This window comes from Varanus komodoensis, unplaced genomic scaffold (assembly GCF_004798865.1).
Source record: "Varanus komodoensis strain SLA01 unplaced genomic scaffold, ASM479886v1 scaffold3, whole genome shotgun sequence".
Taxonomy (NCBI): domain Eukaryota; kingdom Metazoa; phylum Chordata; class Lepidosauria; order Squamata; family Varanidae; genus Varanus; species Varanus komodoensis.
The window spans coordinates 13,233,060-13,251,162 of NW_025335761.1; the positions used below are offsets into that span (position 1 = coordinate 13,233,060).

The 18,103-nt window shown below is 40.5% G+C and overlaps 1 protein-coding gene across 2 annotated transcripts in view; it reads left to right on the top strand.

The window, feature by feature from the left end:
- The window catches only part of FUT8 (fucosyltransferase 8), a 131,474-nt gene that overhangs the window by 24,231 nt on the left and 89,140 nt on the right, over positions 1-18,103 (top strand). The window lies entirely within an intron of this gene.

Genomic DNA, 18,103 nt, shown 5'->3' on the forward strand with positions numbered 1-18,103 from the left:
GGCATAGAAATTAAAATGAAACTCCTGTCATAACCTGTTACTGTGAAATTGACCCTGTATGTATGAACTGCCAAAGTGGTTGAAATTATTTTGTCTTTCCCCAGTACTGGAACTGCAAAATCTCTAGCTATTTCTAGAATCTTGTGTGTGAATATCAGAAATCCAGCTTTTCTCATCTGACAGCAAGATCCCAAGAAATCTGGTTAGTGATTGATATGTGACAGAGGCCCCTGCTGTTGAGAATAATTAGGTCTCATTAGCAGAGGCATTTTTGCTTATTTATCTACCTTCCTTTCCTACTTATCTTGCATATATATCACTTCTCTATGGAGAACTGACTGTAACAAGTATGAAAGGTGCTTAGACATCTGATTTCAAATAAGAGACAGAATATACCATGTTTCCCCGAAAATAAGACCTATCCTGAAAATATGACCTAGTACTATTTTTGGTACTGCTAAAATATAATAAGTGCACCATTACACTCATTTCACATGCTAGCAAAGTTATGCTCAAAATCCTACAAGCTAGGCTCCAGCAGTATGTGGACCGAGAACTACTAGAAGTACCGGCAGGATTTCGAAGAGAGAGAGGAACTAGAGATCAAATTGCCAACATGCGCTGGATCATGAAGAAAGCTAGGGAGTTCCAGAAAAACATCTACTTCTGCTTCTCTGACTATGCTAAAGCCTTTGATTGTGTGGACCACAACAAATTGTGGCAAGTTCTTAAAGAGATGGGAGTACCAGACCATCTTATTTGTCTCTTGAGAAACCTATATGCGGGTCAAGAAGCAACAGTGAGGACTGGACACAGAACCACTGATTGGTTTAAAACTGAGAAAGGAATTTGGCAAGGCTGTATACTGTTGCCCTGCCTATTTAACTTATATGCAGAGCACATCATGAGAAAGGCAGGGCTAGATGAATCACCAGTTGGAATTAAGATTGCTGGGAGAAATATCAACAACCTCAGATAGGCCACTCTAATGGCAAAAAGTGAAGAGGAACTAAAGAGCCTCTTGATGTGGGTGAAGGAGGAGAGCGCAAAAGTTGGCTTGAAACTCAACATTAAGAAAATTAAGATCATGGCATCTGGTCCTCTCACTTCCTGGCAAATAGATGGGAAAGAAATGGAGGTAGTGACAGGTTTTATTTTCCTGGGCTCCAAGATCACTGGAGATGGGGACTGCAGCCAAGAAATTAAAAGACGCTTGCTCCTTGGGAGGAAAGCTATGGCAAATCTAGACAGCATACTAAAAAGCAGAGACATCACCCTGCCAACAAAAATGCATATAGTCAAGGCTCTGTTTTTTCCAGTTGCAGTTTATGGCTGTGAAAGCTGGACCATATGGAAGGCTGAGCGCTGAAGAATTGAGGCCTTTGAATTGAGGTGCTGGAGAAGACTCCTGTGAGTCCCTTGGACCGCAAGGCGATCAAACCAGTCAGTCCTAGAGGAGATCAACCCTGACTGCTCTTTAGAAGGCCAGATACTGAAGATGAAACTCAAATACTTTGGCCACCTAATGAGAAGGAAGGACTCCCTGGAGAAGAGCCTAATGCTGGGAACAATAGATGGCAAAAGAAGAAGGGGACGGCAGAGAATGAGGTGGCTAGATGGAGACACTGAAGCTTTTGGTGTTAGCTCAAGTGGACTCCGGGGGATGATGGAAGACAGGAAGGCCTGGAGGAATGTTGTCCATGGGTCACGATGGATCGGACACGACTTTGCGACTAACAACAACAACAAAAATATAAGACCTACCCTGAAAATAAGACCTAACTGTGTTTATTCCCAAGGCCAGTGGGGAACATAAAGAGCCTTTTTAAACTTTATTTTTTAACTTAACTTTAATTTAATGCACTGTGTAGAGGAAACATGATTATGCAGCTCTGCTCCCTCTGCTTCCTGGAGAGGGAGCAGAGCCGCATAAGCTGATGCTTCCTCTATAGCGCCGGCTCCTGTCACAGGCGGTGTGATACCAAATGTACCAAATGTACATGTATTCATGCTGTTGTACATGAATAAATGTGGATTATTGTACACATAAAAAAAGACCTCGAAAATAAGACCTAGTGTGTTTTTGTGAGCCAAAAAAAAAAAAAGACGGTGTCTTGTTTTCCGGAAAACATGGTAGGAATGATGGAATTTGGGATTGTACCAAATACAATGAGAGTCATAACTACCTCTTGAGGAATCAGGAAAAGGCGTTGATCTGGCTATAGATACACTCACAGGATGAATATGGAAAATTGCAAAAAGAGTGCCCATGAAACTATTGGATCAATTAATGTGTTCATCTGTCTTTACAGTGAGTTAGATTTAATGTAACCCAGAACTGTAGCTCATTGAGGTCAGACAGAGGACTTTCTGGTACCTTATTTTTTTAACTTGGAGCTGCTAGGGATTGAGTGTTAAGGTTTCTGGTCATGATACAGCATTACTGGTTCAAGAATCAAGGGCATCACTTATCTCTAATAATATACCGATTTTTTCATAGAATATTTCACAGGATGATCAAGTGATCCTGAAAATGAGTCTTGTCAAATTTAGAGCAAGATACTAAAGCACTGTACTCATTGCTCAGTGAAATGTTGGTAGAGAAAAACATACTTCCACAAATGAGGACTTGGGGTTATAGAAAGAACCTTGCAGACGGACTAAAGTTCAATTAAGACTTCCTGGATCATGCTTTCAGACAGCTCTGTCCCTAATTTCTTTTCCAATATACCATGAAAGTTCTGGGTGCAGTCTGGAGTAGCCTCGGGACTGAACTTTAAACAAAACAAAACAAGATAAGCAACCAATAATAGCCCAAATTTCCTAGTGTGGAAAAAGAACTCTATCACAAGATTGTCATAGTGCCTCTACTTATTTTGGCCCTCTGGGTTACTGGATTCCTGAAGCCAGGGTCGCTGTTCCTCCTCTGAAGACTCTCAAGAGACTTAATTTCTCTGGTTCATGGCTGGCAGCTTCCACTGTGTCAGAGTGCTCAATTTATAGGGTTAAGAATAGGATTTTTTGTACAGTTTCCATCAACTCCTGGGAACTACCTATCTGGATAGGTTTTCCAGGCATGTACATGTGTTTTCTGTGACACTTTACTTTATGGTCAGCCTTTGTTCTTTGGCAACATGTGGTCATCTTGCCTTTACTGCTCCAAAAACTAACTTCCATCCCCTGACCCCATTCCCCCCCCATCCCAGTTATTTATGCCTACACTTCAGTTATGAAGGACTGAATAGGCAGGGAGTGACTTCGAGGGCACAGAAAGTTTAAATTTATTTTATGCAAAGGAGTAGTTAAGTTTCAATTGTAACAGCTTTAAGTTTCAATTGTAACAGCTAAGTTTCATTTCTACTTTTTCCATAGCAGACTGAGAGTAGTTTTTGTTTTGTTTTGGAGGGTATAAAAGAGTGTGTGCTGTTCTGTATTCAGTTCTTCCTATGTGTGTAGTTTGTGTTGAACTGTATAGCACTTTCTGAGTCAGTTCTGCAGACCGTAAAAAGTGCTTTTTTGGAAGCAGATTGTTATTTGGAAGCAAACTGTTATTAATTCCTGCTTGAAAAACCAAAAGAAGTTGTGGAGAGTCAGAATGCTTGTAGTTGTACAACAGACGGTAAATAATCCTGATAGCATCCCATTAAGCAGTTTGGTTTCGGCAGAGGGTAACTGTGTAGATTCGAAAGTCAGTACGTTACACAATAACTGTGAAAGTAGCAAAGGTTAGTTAGATGGTGTCAGTAATGTCTGGCCAGATATTTGGTCTGTGGAATATAGGAAAGCAGGAAAAGCAATAATCCATAACTGAGGTGTCAGTCAGGTAGACTTTGTTGTTTGGTATGCCCTAAAGTCAAGTGTTTAGGAACTCTCAAACCACAAGATACTTCACTTTCAAAGGAATGGCATACATATGTTTCTGTGTGTCAGTAATTAGCACCTGGGTTCCCTTTTTCCCTATATGTCATGTTTTTAGATCATAATCCTGCAGACCAGAACTATCTTATTAATTCCATATAGGCCACTCTGGGAACTTTTTGGCTGGGAAATAGGGAATGAATGTAATTTTTAAAAATCATTGGTTCATAGTACACAATATGAAATAACTTCTAGAAGCTGCCATTGTTTCACCTCAAAAAGAGAGACCCTCATCTTGAATTCATTACCCAACAGAAATCCAAACAAATGACAAAACTCATTTCTATTGCATAATCATAGGTGGCATGATCTTGGAAATTCGTGTGGCTTGTGACTGTGACTTTGATGGGAACATGACTGAGGTTTAACCCCCTCTTATAATTTTGCTACTATACCACCAAGCAACTCCTTCAAGATTCAGTTTTACAGAAGAATGTTGTTTTTTTTCCTGTGGTGGTTGCTTATATAGGGGCTGCATAAGTATAAATGCAGAGAAGAATATTCAAAGAACAATGGCAAAGTAAACAACTTGTTTTTCTTCTGGAGGCCTCCATAGGGAATGCTGAACAGATAAATACCTGGATAAGCCTATAACTTAGCAGGTAGCTACAGGCCCCTGCAATTATTTCCCAGAGGAGAGGAGGCCCTAACAAGCCCCAAAGAGCCTCAGAGGGCTGGTGTTGACCTGTTCTTGGTCCCCTAGCAACCTGTCCGCCATTTGTCAGGGAGTACTTTATTTATGGGATGAAGGTAGATTCTCTTTTATTTTTGCAGCAATGTACAATTATATACTACATAGCTAGAAAGTATATATTGAATAAAGTCAGATTTTCATTTTCGGCATGAACAGAGATGGAAGAGCCCTTTGACTCAGTTCATAGATGCTCTTGAGAGGTCATATTAAACGTAAGGAGTACTTTGAGCAGAACAAGTCAGGAGATTTTTTATTCTTATCTTTTTTCATCCCCAAACCAAACTCATAGGTTAGTAAAATATATTTAAAACTAATGACATAGGTTGCAGTTATCAGCAAATTTCTCTGTATAAATTCCTCGTAGTTATGGACTTACTACTAATTTATACATTGGACCGCTTTTGTGAAGTTCTGAAATTGTTACACTTTAATTGTAAGTCACTTACTTGGTTGTTTTGTTATGTGTCAGTATTAAATTCAGAACAGCCATTATTTGTGTGCACACACATTCATTCCTGAACCTGAAAACATGAAACATAGGAATAAATATAAATATCTCAAGAATCATCTAGTCACACAGGTTTTACTTGCATATATGAGGACAAATATAAAAAAAGAAGGTTGACAGGAAATGATGACATTCATTTCCAAAGGACTTGAAATGTCCAGGTTTCCATTCATTTTACTAAGGAGCACATGCTTCATCCTGGAGATGTCACAGATTCAATTGCCAGTTGCTTTGACTTGAGCTAATGTTTCAGTTCTTAGGGAAATGTAGTTTCTGCCTTCTTTTGCATGTTGCCTGATCTCTGCAAAATTATCAAGCTTTTTTCAAAAGAAAATGGTTTTATAACTAAGTGATTTTCCAAATGTGGGTTGTATATTGGGCAGTGACAGCAGGAGAGGAAAAAAGATGTATTGGTTTAATATGTGGTGCTTATGCTTTGCAAAATAAAAGTTGAGGCCTCTTTATATTAATAGAGTTATAAATATATTCATATTTTGCATCTAAATATGGATAACTTTACATTGACTTCTATATAGTAAACTAGTAAGTGGTATTTGTTAAATACTTCATATGCAGCAGTATTAGGCAAGAAAAATCCCAATTGCTTTGGTAAGAGGGATATTGGGTCAGTGCTGTAACTTGGAAGATAGAAAAATGGGCATATCGCTATCCTTTTATCATCTATATGTTGGAACATGTGGAAAGATGCTCCTTGTGGAGGGCTGAGCTTCTTTCAAAAAATGGAAGTCTTGCCCAAATGAAAAGGACAGACAAACCACAAGTTTGCACAAGGGAGATGCAAGCAGAAACAGTTTGAAGAGCACTTTTCATCAGAGAAGCAAAGAAACAGTTTTAGGAGCACATTGCTAACCATATCAAGGGTAACAATAAAGAATTCTTTAGATATATTGAAAGAAAGTGATGAAGGAGGCAGTTGGGCCATTGGATGGTAATGGAATTAAAGGAGCACTAATGGGGGTCAAAGAGATTGCAGAGAAGGTGACTGAATACTTTTTTTCAGTCTTCGTAGCAGATGATGAAGAGCAGATACCTGTCCCTGAGCTTATGTATTCTGGAAGGGAGTCTAAGGAATTAAGGTGGTTAGTGACAAAAGATGAAATTCTCAATCTTATTGATAAGCTGAAAGTCAGCAAGTCACCTGGTTCAGATGGTATCCATCCTAGAAGTATTATTTTTCTATACTCCTGCCACCTGCTACAGCCAGAGCTCTCTGGGAGATTTGCACACTCCATTAAAACATTATAAATGTACAATAAAATAACATAAAATCAGAAAAATACAAAGTTTAAAACAGCTAAAAACATATTTAAAACAATGACAAGGAGTCTCTCTCTCTCTTTCTCTCAAATCAGCCTTTGCACAAGATGATTGGAGAATGGCCAATGTAACACCAGTTTTTAAAAAGGGATCCAGGATGGATCTGGGGAATTACAGCCTAACATCTGTTCTGGGTAAACTGCTTGAAAGTGTTATTAATGATAGAATCAGTAAGTGCATAGAGTAAGCCCTGCTGGCTTCTGCAAGGGGAAGTCCTGTCTCACTAATCTATTGAAGTTCTTTGAGAGTGTTAATAAGAATGTAGACAGGGACAATCGAGTAGACTTTGCTTACTTGGACTTTCAGAAGGGTTTTAACAAAGTCTCTCACCAAAGGCTTCTGAGCAAACTAAGTCATGGCATAAAAGGTGTGTGTGTGTGGGGAGTTCCTCTTATGGATCACTAACTTAAAGTACAGAAGAGAGAAAGAAATTCCACTTTCTCCCAATGGAGAAATGTCACCAGTAGAGTCTCACAGTGTTCTGTATTAGGACCTTTTCATCCTATTCATAAATGATCTGGAATTAGGAGTATGTAGTGAAGTGGCCAAGTTTGCTGATGACCCTAAACTTTTTAGGATGGTTAAAACCAAAAGGGATTGTGAGGAGCTTCAAAGAGAACTCTCTGAGCTTGAGAATGGGCATCAACATGTCAAATGCAGTTCAGTATAAGCAAATGTAAAGTAATGCATATTAGGGCAAAAAAATCCTAGGTTCAAGTATATGCTGGTAGGATCTGAACTAGCAGTGACTTGGAATCTTGGGGGATGTAGTGGACCACTTGATGAAAATGTTGGCCCAGTACATAGCTGCTGTGGAGAGGGCAAGATCCATGCTAGGTATAACTAGGAACAGAACAGAAAATAGAACTGTCAAGATCTTAATTCACTTATACAACTCTTTCGTGCAACCACACTTGGAATATTGAGTTCAGTTCTGGGTTCCTTACCAGAAAAAGCACATATTGAGTTGGAAAAAGTACAGAGAAGGGCAATGAAAATGATCAGGGTGCTGGAGCTGCTCCACTATGAGGAACAGTTACAACAACTGTTCAGTTTAGGAAAAAAGGGAGTAAGGGGAGAAATGATAGAGGTGTTAAAATAATGCAAGGTGTAGAGAAAGTGGAGAGGAAGCCATCCCCCCCCACCACCACTACACTCAAAACTGTGGTCATCCCATGAAGCTGACCCTTAGGGCAGATAAAAGGAAGTAGTTCCTCACACAATGTAGAGTTAAACTAGGGAATTTGCTGTCATGGGAAGCAGCAATGGGCACCCATTTAGATGGGTTTAAAAGGGGATTGGATAGATTAATGAAGAGGTGACTATCAGTGGCTACTAGCCTCACCGGCTGTGTGCTTCCTCCTTGACCAGAGGTGGTATGCCAGCATACAGCAGTCACTAAGGAACTTGGGCAGGAGGAAGTCTTGCACCCATCCTGCTTGAGGGATCGTATGGGCACCTGGTTTGCCACTGGTATATGGAGTGCCAGACTAGATGAGCCTTTTGTCTGATCCAGCATGGCTTTTCTTAGGTTCATAATCCTTTTTGTTGGAAAGGATTTCATACATGGGCCTAGGCTGCATAATATCTGTTATAACACTGATGGGAAACCTTTCTCCTTGTACTCTGGAGCCACATTTACTCAGATGATTGCTTTCGGAGACTGGGTCAGAGCCTTCTCATTCACTCATTTCCACCCCCAACCCCCATCTAGACCTTATTTTTCCCCTATTCTCTGTTCAGCAATAAGGGTTTGAAAAAAATCTATTGCTATGCTTGTGTTTCATTTAGGAATGGGGAGGGCATTCACAGCACATGAGGTTGGGTAACACTTCCTTTTCAAGCTGTGCTCCATGCAAAAAAAATTCTGTTGATACCAGTTAAAACTTTTAAAAAGCCTAACAGCTGTGAGGGAGGATGAGACAGAAGAGGAAAGGCTGTGTGGGTCACATTGGACCTGTCAGCTGTGGCATGCCCTTGCCTTTAATGCTTCACACAGATAAGATGCATATTTACTTCTCTGCTATATGGGTTGCTCTGCTGGCTCTCTGAAAGCCCTAGCATTATGGAGGTGCCAATGTAACCAGAATTTATATAGCCATTTTTAGGAGTGGCAACTCATCTTTGATTCTGAATCCTATATAAGATTGACTGCTTACACCAGTTCTTTGCTTATTGACATATTTATACTCAAGAAGGATTTGATTGTTGCTGTACATAAAAACAACTCAAATTATCTTGGTTTTAGAGCAGTTAAACATCAGGATCAAAGGGAATCAGGTTGTTCCCCACTCCCTCTGGCTTGCCAAGCAACTTCTATTTCCTATGCTCAGCAAACAGGCAAACTGCTTTTCCAGGTGCATTGATATAGTTTTAATGCCAAATGATCACTTTGTGATTACCTGTTTAATATTTTTATTGAAATTAATGAGTGGTATTCTGTATACATGAAGTATGGAATATTGATTCTGATCATCGTATCTTGCACAGCACATATTTGTTCTATATTTTCCTTGACTATATCTTTTTCTGTTCTTTGTTCTCTCTCTCCTTTGGTACCTTCTGCCTGAGATAGCTATCATGAGATTGCAGTGGAGGAAGCTCTGACCTCCTGACTCTTTCCCTCCCTCTCTGAGGGACATGGAAGTTCCACAGCCCATCATTGCACTCCTGTGGTTGTGCTTGTGTTGTATTCTAGACCAGTGGTGGCGGACCTGTGGCATGCGTGCCGCAGCGGGCACCCAAAGCTCTCTTTGTCGGCACACAAGCCAAGTCGCCCTAGCATCTCCCCAGCAGCTGAGCATCGGATAACAGCGCACATAGGGGCCATGTGCATGCTTGGAATGGAGTAGCGGCACCAGGTAATGACATCACGAGCTGTGACTCATTAGCCGCGACTCGACCAAGCTTTCGCATGGCCGGTCAGTGCACTGCCAAGGATGGATGGATGGGTGTGTGTGTGTGTGTGTGTGTGTGTGTGTGTATGCTTGGACTGGCTGTGAGTTGTTTTTTCTAAACTAAAACCTCAGTATTCAAGTTTTATTGCAGTGTTGGCACTTTGCGATAAATAAGTGGGTTTTGGGTTACAGTTTGGGCACTTGGTCTCTAAAAGGTTCGCCATCACTGTTCTAGACTCTTGGCCAGGATGGTCACAGTTACAAGACAGATCCTGGATTTCTGTGGATAATATTCCATTTTCAGACTTGGAAAAAAAAAGTATTTTCAGGGAACTTGAAGTACTGGTGTTCAAATTTTTAGCTATGGGAAGTTGGCTAACAATTGCTCATAGTTTGTATAGTATAGCAAAACTGTCTGTGTATGATTTAAATTGCTCAGTGCTAGTTATTATGCACAGAATTTTAAAGAAATATATGCCTTATTTTCACATTCTCCTCCCTTTATTAATAGGGGTAACTTTTGAGGCATGTGGCATATCTCAACATTCTTTAGTTGGGAAAAAGGAAAGCAATTCTGGAGGAATCTATCTTGAATGGGTTTGTTCATACTAAAGATAAAGATAATGCTTTTGATACTGTAAATAGTTAACTTTTAAAACTGACATTTATATTGGTGAACATAGAGAAATGCAGTTCTCTTGATGGCAGTTTTGGTAAAAGTAGTGTAAAATATTGTGAATTTATGGAGTAGAGTCATTATCATCGGTTTCTTCTGCATGAAGAGCATAGGGCAGCAAGCTTCTGCCAATGAATCCTATCCACTACAGTGTCTTTTGCATCTTCCCATTTGATGTCCAGTGTCCATAAGTCACCTTTTAATGTCTGACGCCAAGTTGTGTGTGTTCTACCCCGCCTCTGTTTTCCCTCTGGCGGTTCCCATTGTACAGCATTATTTGGGTATGGGTGTTCTGGCAAGCAAAGAATATGATCAACTAGATGCATTCAACATTGTCACAATAGCCTGCAATTTCCTGGATCCACTCTGCCACATAATTGCCTCACTGGTAACATGGCCATGCCAAGTGACACCCAGAATTCTCCATAAGCAACTGTGTTGGAACACATTGAGCTTTTGTGCTGTGTGTGCTGTTATTGCCCATGTTTTAATGGCATAGATTGCTGTTGGTACAACAGTTGTCTTATAAAAAACTGTAACTTGGTTTTTTTTATCGATTGTTGGGGCTGACCAAATAGGTTGTAAGCGCAAGAATACTGCTGAGGCTTTACCAGTTCTGTGTTTGACATTTTCATCTATGCTGCCATCTTGTGATAAGATGCTACTAAGATATGTAAACTGTTGGACATGTTCTATCGGCTGTTGGCCAGTTGTGATCAATGAGTTAGGAGGGTGGCTCCCAATCAACATGACTTTGGTCTTCTCCACACTAATAGGTGCTCCTACTTTTCTCGCCTCAGTGTCTAAGTTGGTAGTCATGTCCTGCAAGGAGGCCCTAGTTTCTGACAACAATGAAACATTGTCAGCAAACTCAAGGTCTGTGAGTCTTGTGTGATTCTTCCAGGGAATTCCAGCGTTTGGCCCATTCATTGCTTTCCACATAACAAAGCCTATCGCGAGGAGAAACAAAGTGGGATAAAATACAGCCCTGTCTAACACCAGTATCTATGTTGAAAAAGTTGGTGGCTCCACTATCAGCCTTTATACAGCAACTGCGGTTATGATAGAGATTTTTGAAGATGTTAATAAATTGATCTGGGATTCCATATTGTCTACAGATTTTCCATAGGGAATCCTTATGTATGCTATCAAAAGCCTTCCTGAAATCTATAAAATTTATGGCAAGTGGTTGCTGAAACTTGATGCTCTGCTCGATAATGTTACATAATGTGAGAATTTGTTCAGGGCATGAGTGACTATGTCGAAACCCAGCCTGTTCCTCCTGCAACACTTTATCAATTGTTTCTTGCAAGTGCCTAAGGAGAATGATCAAGAACACTTTGCCTGGTAGGGAAAGAAAAGTGATACCTCGCCAATTACTACAATCGCTGAGGTTGCCTTTCTTTGGAAGTCTAACAGTAGCACCTCTCTGCAGTCATCAGGAATGTTTTGTGAGCGTCAACACATGTTTAACAACCTGGTCAGTTCCATTACCAGATCATCTTTGCCAGCTTTCAAGAGTTCCACCAGGATCTGGTCAATGCCAGTGGCTTTATTATTCTTCAACACACTAATTGTGTGTCAAATTTCTTCATTTGCAATCATGCCCAGTTCAATGTCCAGTAATACAATGGAATTGGCATTGCTAAAATCATAGGTCACACTAGGGGTCATCTGATTCATGGTTTCTTTGAAGTGTTCCATCCATCTTGCCTCTTGTTCTTCCCTTGTGGGCAGAAGTTTCCCATTCTTGTTTTTAATGGGAGCATCAAGATTCCCTCTTGCGTTGGTTAGATTGTGAACAATATGCTATAGTACCTTCAGATTACTCCTGTTTACTGCCTCTTGTGCCTCGGCACCCTTGTGTTCCAGCTACATTTGCTTATCGGCCTGGCAACTCTGTTTAACCTAGTGGTCCAGTTCTCTGTAGTTCTCTGTATTTGTCCTTTGCTGCTGCTCTTTCAGGCAGTGTCTTTGCCTGCTCCCTTTAATGTTTTGCAATTCTGCATTTGTCAGTTTCCAGGTACCATGTTGAATTTCCATGGTTCTCTCAATGAACCTCAATGTCACCCTACTGTTATGTCGTCACTGTTGGAAACGGCCTGTTTACAATGTGTCCACTGGTCTTTGGTATCCACACTGTCTTGCAGTAGCTGTTGAAATCTGTTGGTCAGTGTAAGTTGGAACTGTGCAACAACTGTAGTATCCTTCAGTTTCTTGACTGCAAAAGGACATGTTGTTTGGCACCCTTGTATTTTCTTTAGCTTGGGTCTGAGTGATGTCATGACCAGGTAATGGTCTGAGTTCATAGCTGCACCCCGGTAGGTATGTACATGCAGCAATGCCGATTGCCACTGCCTACAAATGCATATATATTCAATTTCTTTGCTCGTGGAACCATCAGGAGAACACTGTGTAGCCTTCTGAATGCACTTATGTGCAAAATAGATGTTCCTGATATAGAGACTGTTCATATTGCAGAATAAAGTTAGGTGTTCACCATTACCATTCATTTGTACAGCCAAACTGTGTAGCCCAATGGCATGTTCTATGCCATGTCTGTGTCCATCAATCTGGGCATTCAGATCTCTTATAACCAATTTGATTTCATGATTGGAAATACCATTATGCGTCTCTTGAAGCTGGCCATAGAAGTCATCTTTATCTGCTTCTTCAGCCTCCTCTGTTGGTGCATGGACCTGAATGATGTAAGATTTCACATGGCAGGATTGGAACTGGGTGGTGATGAAGTGGTCATTGGCAGGCTTCCACCCAATCGTGTACCTGCGACTTTTTTTTGCTGAGAATCATTCCAACACCATGGGCATGTTGGCTTTTATGCCCAGAGTGCAAAATGACTTTTCCATCACTGACCATTCGACCTCTGCCAGTCCATCTCATTTCGCTTATACCCAAGATATCCAGGTGGTAATTGTCAAATTTGTGCAACAGTTGTGCCAGCTTTCCAACTTGAGCTAGGGCATGTACATTCCATGTTCCTATTCGTGTGTTGTCTTTTGTGCTCTACATCAAGCAGGTGCTACCACACTGTCATCAAAGATGGATCAATGTTGATACTCTGGTTTTGGTGTGGTTTTTAGTTTCTACTTGCTGCTTTCATAGCAGTAAGGTCTTTACAGGTGGGGTTGCTACCCCTACCCCTCCATCTTTATCTGGGCTTGGGACTGGCAACAGTGGCTGATGAGCTACTCTACCCAGTGCACACCACAGGCAGTGTTATGGAATAGAGTGGGATATATAAAATAAATAATAAAATGTTTTGGAATGCACATGCCCAGAACCTTAAGAAATAAACTGTTTAATTTAAACTGCTTGATTTCATAACTAATGTTATTTGTAGCTGATCTACACTTGCAACAGATTGCAAAGCACAGTTTCCAAGGGTTGATACAGGTGAATCCTGTGTCAAATGCTCTCTAGGGAAATTATTTCTTGAATATTGAAAGCTAAGCTATTGAGGAGAAGGATGGTAGTCTAGCCTCTGAAGTGATATGTAGAGAACAGACATTCTCCTGCCCCTCCGGTATGTTCAGACACACAATTCTGCTTAGTTCAAATGTCATAGTGCAAGAAAATTCACACTGTATGATCTGCTGCATGTGTAGATTGCTTCCTGCCTTGTTTTACATTAATAATAATGTAATATTATTAGCTTTAAAATGTGTGTTTTTGTCTTGTCCAGTATCAGGAGGTCAGAGCACCATATCAGCTTTTTTAAAAAACTGAGTGGTAAATAAGAAAAAGAAAAAAAAATGAGCCTTGCTCAAGGTTACCTGATAGACTTCAGATTGAGGCATGAGATTGAAAGTAGATCTGTGTTCAATTCTAATTGCATGTTCCATCTAGAACTCCTGGAGGGCTTTCTAATTGTTTCACTTTGAGGATGTTCCTTTTCTTTTGGTTAGTAGACAAGGCCAAAATGTCTTTTTGTGTCTTCCCTAAGTAGTGGGAAAGGTTGTCACTGTCTTCCTAGCCTGATCTGGCTGTGTAAGAAGACAAATTCTAAGACCTGTTGCACTTTACAACTTATTGGTGAGAGGTGACACGTGTGAGGAGGAGAGGAACAATCTTCCTTCATCAAAGGGATCTAAGGGTGTTTTCCTACAAGGATACCCATATGCTAACAAAGTTCCCTTCCCAGAATCTTTCAACTACATCTGGAAGACAAGGTGGAACAATGGACCAAAGAACAGACCTATCCATCATTTGGCCAGAAGCTGTGTATGCTTCACAAGGAAATAATGGGTCTGGGTTTTCTGAGTCCTCCTTGTAGATAAAGCAGCTGTGTGATGGCTAGCACTAAGATCCAGGATACACTAAAGAAGAAACAAAGGGACATATGTGACCAGTGCATAGGGACTTCTCTTTGCATGTTTTCTGCAGAATCAGCAGTGACTTATCAGTGCAAATTGTGTGTCTGGCAGGACAATATAAATGCTCAAGGATGGGACATTTAATCTACATGGGGTGTTATGTCAGCTGTCTAACAGGTCTTAATTTGTGTCAGTTTTTATAATAATTACATTCAGCTTTAAATCTGGTTTTAAAATTTTGTAGTTTAATATTGATTATACTTTGTTTTTATTTGTATTTTATATTACATTCTTACTGTATTTTATGTGCTGTTGTAAACTGGCCAGAGAGCTTTGGTTTATTGGATAGTATAAACTTATGATGAAGATGATAATACCTTCCAGAGAACCTTTTCTTTTAAGCAGAGAAGGACAGAAGATTTCACATTCAGCTGCCTTGCCCTTCAGCTTATAAAGAGTTCTGGCAGCTAAGAGTTGTGACATCTTGCTGAGAAAAGTGGATGTGAACCCAGCATCAAAGACTATACTTCTGCAAGGGCCAACCTGTTTTGGGAGTCCATTGAAGTGGTACTGTTAAAGAGCAAGGGCAGAAAAAAGTTCTTTCCCATACCAGAAAAGGGATGGCTGAAAAACAGGCAGCAGCCTTTTTATACATGTTTTGCACATGGCTGTTTTATGTTTTGCACATAAAAGAGTTCTCAAGATCCAGAGCTAAATAATTCTGCTCTAGAGGCATGCATAAAACCCAGACTTACTTAGAACCCATCTCAACAATTTCTCCCAGAGAAATGAAGAGACCACCCTCTTCCTGGTGCTGAATAGATTGGCCTCCAGAGATCCATATGGCAGACTTCTGTACTTTGCTCATGTGTGGCCAAGATCTACCTGAAATGCCCTGGCTTTGGAGACAGACAGTCTTATGGAGCTGTTTATTCAAGTTTCTCACATCGACTGAGGAACAATTTCTGGACTGTTCTGAAGTCCTGAAATGTATGAGTAGTAAAATACACAGTCAGATAAACCTCCCAACCCTTTCTAGACATCCAGAACACTGAACACTTCCCTTGAGCCCAGAGGAAACTGGACTTCAACTGTATTTTTCTTAATATTAAAAAGAGAATGAGGACATAAGAGCAGTTATTGAAATAGCTGAACAAATGCATCCATAAGAAATACTTGAAGATGGAAATCCTGGTATTTATAGTGGCGGCCATAGTACCTACAACATAGCAACTACCTAACATTCATAGATTTGTGTCAGTTTCAAGCACAAACTGGTATCTCTCTCTACTAGTCAGAGCCAACCATAGGAGATATCTACAATATACTTTTCTCTGTCACCATTACCAGAAAAAGGTCAAAACTTGGGGCTCACAATAGTATCAGAGGTATTCACCAAAATACTACTGCAATTGTTAGCACACCTGAGGCAGAAGGAAATCTATTTATGTCCATTCCTTGATGAAACACAAGTAGAGAAGGGGAGCTGTGGGACATGCAAACCACACTAGCACACTTCAGGATACATTGTTTAGTAGTCCATTTTTAAGGAGAGTTTCCTGAAGCTGTGACATAGTATGCAAAGCATCTTGGAGGAATCCCTAATATGGCAGAAAAAGTGATGCACCTAACAGGAAAACAGCAGAACAAATTTCTTCAGTTCATTTCTAGGATAGCTTAGGCTGACTCTGCATCAGCTTCAGGGCATGTTAGTATCTATCCAGTAATTGTTTTAGTACTGTTTTCACTCCAGGCCATTGCAGAGAGTGAAACTAGTACTCCAAGTTCCAAGAAAGGATCTAGAACTTAACATCTTAACAAAAGTCATCTTAGATCTAAGTTTATGCAGTGATGACTCTAATGGAAGCACATCTGCCATGTAGAACCCAGAGACTGATGAAGATATTCAGCTTGTGGTGGAGTGGTTCAGCTGGATATCTTGCAGAACTCCTGAGTGGGTACTCTTCAGACCCTTTCCTTGAGACAGCTTATAATAGACCTGTTCACATCAGTAATACATTTTTAACTACCTAGCTCATGACAAAGCTCTAATGCACAGAGGTTGTAGCAAGTAATCTAGAAGTACCGTGGACACTGGGGCTTCTCTTTGCCTTCCTGTCACTGCTTTCATAGAACTTCATAGGATCCAGGATCTGTGACATTACTGGTTGCAGTTATATCCTGGATCCATGATATTAATGGCCTCCTGGCATCAGTTGTTCTCAGAGTTAATCAACTTGTCAATTCAGAACAATTGGAGGTTTCCCAGAAGTTCAGTCACAATGGCACATGTTCCATTAGAAGGCTTGGAGTTTGAGTGGCAAGGTCTAGGAGGATTTTGTTTCTCAGAAGTATTGAGGACCTTATCTTCCTTTAGGGCAGGAGCAGGGAACCTCGGGCATGGGGTGCCCCATCCAGCCCTCAACTTCTCCATGTGGATATGTACCTTTCTGCTGGCTGTACTCTCAGTGGCTATTCATTGGGTGGTTTCTTGGCCCTTGTGCAGTTTTTTTCCCCTTCAAAATGGTTGAAATGCTTTTTCCTAAGACTGACTTACTGGTAGTGAGAGCTTTAAGCAAAAATATACTGGCATTTTTGATTCTACTCCTTTTGTCTTTGTCCCCACCTATCACTGGTGATCCTTGAGAGCTTCTTTGATACTGAATTGGTGTAAGGGGTGTCTAACCCATATGGATTCATACTTGTGGGTGGAACTGGTCTTATGCAACTCCAAATCTGAATTCCTTCTGGGAATCCTGTAGCAAAAAGCAGTTTATTGCTTTAAATGCCTGTTTTCTAGGACTCCTAAAGGGCATTCTTCCTACCTCTGTGATCCAGATAGGCTGTTGCTAGACTATTCAGGGTTTTTGCCCATGCCATACATGTGGGCTGTATTTGGGATAAATCGCTGCTATCACATCTGTAATCTTTCTATTCTTTCTCAAATTGAATTATTTGCCATTGTTTTATCAACAGGTCATTCTAGTTTGGGGTGGAGGTGGGGGTTGCTGATTTTTCAGTAATGGTCTGGAGGATAGGGGCAGCCTTCTATTTCAAGAGGACAGCAAGATGTTTTGACCTGAGGAAGAGGATCATCCCCAAGGAATAAATGAGTCAGAAAAGTGCTCTGGTATGGTTAAAATGGGAAGTGGTATATAAATATTCTTAAATAATGCCTTTCCAGATTCCGGGAAAACAGAATTTTGTGATGAAAAGGCCTTGTTTCTGAAAGATATTCTGGTTGTGTCTGGGAGAGAACTCTAGGGAAGGAAATTGTAAACTAAGGATACAGCTGCATTTAACACCATTCTGTTAATCCTTGCGCATTGTATCAGAGCGGGATACAGTCTTGTGGGATTGCTACATGCTGTATGAAAGCTGGAGGCTTTTGTAAATCCTGTGCCATGCAAGGGTTTCTAGTAAAGCAGGACGAATTTCATAGGATTGCTCATGGCTCCTCCTTATTATCTGTAGTGATAATATTGGTACATATGAAAACTTGATATCCTAAGAACCTAATTACTTAGAGCTTTACAGATTGTATTGTATCTTAAAGGGCATTGGGTAGGTTGCCATCTCAGTAGTGTTAAGTACAAATGTAAGTTTTCATGCCTTGGACAGATGATGTAATAACAAACTTGCATTGTAAGATGGAGTCAGCCTCTAGAATAGGGGCTTCAACTGAATGAGTGTGTTGTGTTACTTCAAACGGTAGCATCTTATTCTGGGATAGGATGG